We start from the raw sequence: 5,297 nt of genomic DNA, 5'->3' as shown, positions 1-5,297 counted from the left end.
CCACATAAAATGCTACCACAAAATGGGGAATCTAAAACAAGGACAGTATGAACTTATTTGTAGAACAGATACAGATTCGCAGACTTCAAAAAATGTATGCTTTCCAAGGGAGACAGCTTGGGCGTGGGGCCAAGCACTGGGGCTGTGGATGGAAGACGTATAAAGCTGGAGGGTGTTGATCAGTGTACCCTTATCACTGGAAGAAGATTTGGGGAGTCATCAAAGCCGGAAAAACAAAAAACCAAGAGTGATTCACTCACAGCAAAGACCTCTAGCCTGGGAACTTCCACCTTCCTCGGGTGTAGACAATAAAAAACAAAGGAAACAAAACGAAACAGAGCTCAAATCAACCACCTACGTTACAACTGAAGGAACTAACTAGAAAAAATTCAATCTGATTTAATCGTGATTAGAGTCACAAGGCGCAAAAGTGAGAATAGAAAAACCAGAGAGAAAAATCAGTGACACGGAGAGCTGGTCCCCCTGATAGATCAGCAAAGTTGACCAAGATTTCATTACATATACCAAGGAAACAAGGGTGAAGACGCAAAACCTACCACCACAAATGAAAGTAGAAGGATGCGAGGAGTTTCTGGGTAGAAAACCCAAAGAGTCTGTACACAGAAGACCTGCTGGGCCCATAAAGACATTCAGCAAGTCTCACGATGTGAAGTCCACACACAGAAAACGGCTGCATTTCTCTGCACCAATAGTAAACCATCCGATAACAAAATCACACACGTGATGCCACTTGGACGAGCATCACAATGGAGTTGCTGATGTGCATCCGTGGAGACAAATCCGACCAGCATCTGTGAGGATGCGGGTGGAATAAACGGACTTGCTCACTGGGGGAAGGGTCTGGTGTTGCCATGAGCTGTGGTGTAGGTGGCAGACTCTCCTCAGACCCCATAGGGCTTTGGCTGTGGTGTCAGCTGAGGACTACAGCTCCGAAGCGCCCTCAGGCGTGGAAACCTCCGTATACTGCTGCTGCTGCCCTGAAAAGTCCACCCCCCTCAAAAGAAAAGCATCAACAGGAAAGAAATATGAGGAAGCAACCATCCAAGAGGCAAACGACCTGTCCAAAGAAAATGATGAAACATGGCTAAATGCAAGCAGACGGAACTCAATGGATCCACCGCGTTCCCACTGGGGCTCTGTGGGGCAAGGGCAGGACACAGTGCCCATGAGGAGACTGGTCTGATCCCTGACCACACTCATGGGGTGAAGGCTCCAGTGGGCTCTGGTCGCTGGGTAAGCTGGCAGCTGCATTTCAGGTTGCACCCTGGCCTGGGAACCTGCAGATGCCCCTGCCACAGCTCGGAAACCACCAAAACAAAAAAGTACTGTCTTTTTAGCATGTGGTGCTGGGAAAACCACATTGCCACATGCCAAAGAAGAAAACAGAGAGCCTTTTCATTGTGGCTCAGCAGAAACTAATCTGACTAGCTTCCATGAGGACACAGGTTCAATCCCTGGCCTCAACCAGTGGATTAAGAATGCCCCTACTGCAGGACAGCTGCACCCACAACAAGGCCCCCCAGGGAGACTCAGAGGGCACCTGTCAGAGCTCAAGAGATCTGCTGCAAGTGCAGGAACCCTGACGGTGTGCCATAAGGAGGTTCCCAAGTCTAGAGATCAAATCAGAGCTGCCACTCCCAGCCGACCCCACAGCCACAGCAATGCCAGATCCAAGCCATGTCTGCAGCCTACACCACAGTTCATGGCAACGCTGGATCCTCAATGCAATGAGCGAGTCAAGGGATCAAACCTGTGTCCTCAGGGACCCTAGTCGGGTTCTTAACCCACTGAGCCACAACAGGAACTCCCTCGATGGCTTCCTCTCTAAAGCAGCTGATTTATCGCCCGTCCGCAGCTCCTGGGTGGACGTCCAGTTACATCTTGGGGACAGACAGGTAACACCGTGTGCAGACACTCAGCCTTGGGGACCCCAGATGGCCCGCTAGCACCAGCGCTGGATAGCAGAAAGGGGCAGGGTTAACGGGACCCCACGTGGCCTTGCCCACCACCCCCTCCAGCTGCTCTCACACTGTCCCATCCACAACCATAACCAGGTGGCCGCACCCCCAGAGGGCTGAACATCCCAGCGAAACAGAGCCCGTCACCCCAGCCCAAAGGCCCACAGGGACCTGCTTGATTCCAGACGTTTCTGCCCCCACACCCTCGGCCCAGCACCTGGATGCACATCAGAGAAGAGGTCACTTACCCGGAAGCGCCTTCTGGTTGGCGGTCCTGCATCAGACAGGACGCGTTTCTGCAGGAGCAGAGCAACGGTCAGGAGCAAGCTCGTTCCAGTCACCGCTGGACAGAACGGCCCAGTCTGACCTCTGACCCCAGCAGGGTGACTGGGGCCCTTTAGAGACCCAGGACCCCCACCTCCCTCAGGGACATGCTCCCCACCACCCCCACCCCAGGTCCAGCAGCAAAGCGGGTTCTGCCCCTTCCAGGGCCCCGGGTGGACCAGCCCTGCTCCCACCTCCCCCCCTAATGTGGTGGCTCCTGAGACCGCGTCCTGCCTTCGTCCACGGTGGGGGCTCTCCCCTCGGCACCAGGGACAGCTGGGCTGGACCACACCGGGTGGGGCATTCGGAGCAGGGTCCCTCGTCTCACCCACCAGGTGCCAGCAGCTCCCGCTCCCCTCATGGGACAACCAGAATGTCCCCATACATGGCTCAGTGTCCCCTGAGGGGTAAGACAGCCCCAGATAAGTACAATTTCTTCGGACAGATGCAGGGATGGAGGGTCCATAGACGGATTGACAGCGGAATGACACATGACTGACATGGGGTTATAACACAGACAGGTGACAGGTCATTGACAGGAAGTCCCCAGGCTGAGACAGGGGCCTCAGTCACAGCACCGCTGAAGTTCTGGGCTGCAGGACCCTGATGGGGGCGTCCTGTGCAATGTCCACCCCCCCACATGCCAGAAGGACCCCTGCCCAGTGTGACACCCACATGTCCCCTGACATCACCAAGTGTCCCCAGTTGAGAGCCACAGGTGTAGACACGGGATGAATAGAATTCCGCCAGACCGTGTCCTTGGGTGACCCCGAGGGGGATGACCAGGACATTTAAGTCTTTGGGTTTTGTCACCTCAGGCAGACCCGCTGGGCAAGCCACGTGGCTGAGACCACCACGCTCGTCGGCCATGTCCCTGGACAGGGTGGGAGCTGCAAAGCATGTGTTTGGGGAGCTCCTTGGTGGACAGCCAGTCAAGGGTCTGGTGCCGTCCCTGCTCAGGTCACAGCCGCAGGGCCGGTCTGACCCCTGGCCTGGGACCCTCTGTGTGCCACGGGCGCGGACCAGAAACCACACTGACTAAACACCCGTCTCACCCAGAGTGCTTCGGGAGCTGGTTAGGTCAGAGGACAGGACGGATGCGCGTCGCCACGGAGACAGAAAGCCATTTCCACGCCCCACCCAGAGTCTATGCTCAGGGGGAGCTTGCCCGGCCTGTGCCAACTGCCCACCTGGACTTCCGTCCCAGGAACGGGAATGCACGGGCGCAGTGTGTCCTGGCGCTGAGGTGCTGCGAGAAACCGGGGTCAGCCCTGAACGGGGGTGTTCTCGCCTCCAAGTTCAAGGGCAGCGAGGTCTGCCTTTGCCGTGCCCCCAGCCGGGCATCAGCATCCAGGGAGCACCCCCAGTGTGTGCTTTTACAGCTCTCACCCTTGGCAGAAAAATGCCTGATATGGGCTGAACTTTGTCCCCAAATTCACAGGCTGGGGGTTGAAGGGACCCCAAAATTCACAGGCTGAAGCCCTGAGCCCCGGGACCTCCAGATGGGGCTGCATTGGGAGACGGGTCTTTTGAGAGGGGGTGGAGGTTAATGAGGTCACAGGGGTGGTCCTGAGCCCCCAGGACGGGGGTCCTTAGAGGAAGAGGATGTTGGGACACAGACACACACACAGAGGGCCGGCCGTGTGAGGACGTGGGGAGGAGACGGCCATCGACGGGCCCAGGAGAGAGGCCTCGGTGGGGACCAGCCATTCCCGCCCCAGGGCTCAGGCTCCAGCCTCCAGCCTCCAGCCTCCAGCCTCCAGCCTCCAGCCTCCGGGACCAGGAGGGATAAATGCCTGTTGCTGAAGCCACCCCATCTGGGGGATTGTTTTGTTTTGTTTTGTTTTGTAGGGGAGCTCAAGCAGGTGAATTCAATCCCTTCAGGGTGAACCACCAAGGAATCTGTAAAACGAAGCCCGATTTCAGTGAGGCCTCCAGGAGGTCCTCGGGTTAGGATGTGATTGAAAGCACATGAAAAAACCCCAAATCCGGGAAGAGGAGGCCCAGGAAAGCCCTCTGGGTTTGCAGGGAGGGGTCCGGGCGGAGGGGCGGGGGCGGGTGACCCCTCCCCTTCTCACCCCTCCCCCTCCTCTCACCTGTGACCTCGGCCTGGCCTCAGGAGGCCCTTCTGTGCAGACGAGGTGGAGGGCCCCCGAAACGCTCGCCCCAGAGAAGCCAGGCCTCTTTTCTCACTTGCTTCTGGGGGATCTGCGCTGCTTTTAAAGCTTTCGGGACAAAGCGGAACACAGGACCTGGGTCTGGCTGGCTCAGGCCCTTCGTCCACTGAGGTGACGAGAAGCCTCGCGGGACAGCAGAGCTGCAAGAGGAGGTGCAGGCCTGGGCTCGGCCGAGTGGGCGGGCAAGTGGAAGGAGACTCCAGAGGCTGCCTCCCCTGCTGCCCTGTGGCCTTAAATGGAGATCCACGAGCCCAGCAATCAGTTCGCCAGGGAAACCTGCCTCTCCTCACCCCGGGGCGGCTGGGGAATTGGAGTCACGTGAGGTAGCCCAGGTGAGGGGGCTGCACCAGCCCCAGGAAGGTGACCTGTTCAGGGGCAGGACTCGGGCCCTCCCATGGCACTCACCCCTGGAGCCCAGGTCACCCCACTCAGAGCAGAAACTGCGAACAGACAAGCCCACACAGCCCTAGAGCCAACACTGAAGCACTGACATTCAGACAGAGGCACGGAGCTTCCCAGGACGGAGGCCGGCTTCCCCCCCAGGTCCCCACATCCCCCCCGAATTGCCAGGACTGAGGCCAGTTCTCCTCCAGGGTCCCACATCCTCCCTGAAGTGAGAGCACTGAGGCCGGGTCTCCCCCAGGTCCGTATATCCCCCTGAATCTCCGAGGGCGGAGGCTGGGTCTCCCCAAGGTCCCCACGTCCCCCTGAAGCTCTGGACGGAGGCCGGCTCTCCCCCGGGTCCTCATATCACAGTGTTTGCAGAACTCGGTCAGGTGTAAAGTTCTCACTGAAGACAGTGCACAGTCAGGTCCAA

At 57.9% G+C, this 5,297-nt stretch overlaps 1 long non-coding RNA gene across 1 annotated transcript; it reads right to left on the bottom strand.

Moving 5' to 3' along the window:
- Window positions 1-1,769: 1,769 nt before the first annotated feature.
- Window positions 1,770-4,549, bottom strand: LOC110258927. Its single transcript, XR_002341285.1, has 3 exons — window positions 4,400-4,549; window positions 2,228-2,275; window positions 1,770-1,975 (listed from the first exon to the last, which is right to left on the bottom strand). It is a non-coding gene; the product is annotated as an uncharacterized LOC110258927 (long non-coding RNA).
- Window positions 4,550-5,297: the final 748 nt, after the last annotated feature.

This window comes from Sus scrofa, unplaced genomic scaffold, assembly GCF_000003025.6.
Source record: "Sus scrofa isolate TJ Tabasco breed Duroc unplaced genomic scaffold, Sscrofa11.1 Contig58, whole genome shotgun sequence".
In the NCBI taxonomy this organism is placed as follows: domain Eukaryota; kingdom Metazoa; phylum Chordata; class Mammalia; order Artiodactyla; family Suidae; genus Sus; species Sus scrofa.
Note: the sequence above shows the minus strand (reverse complement) of the source record. Positions and strands in the feature narration are given on the sequence as shown.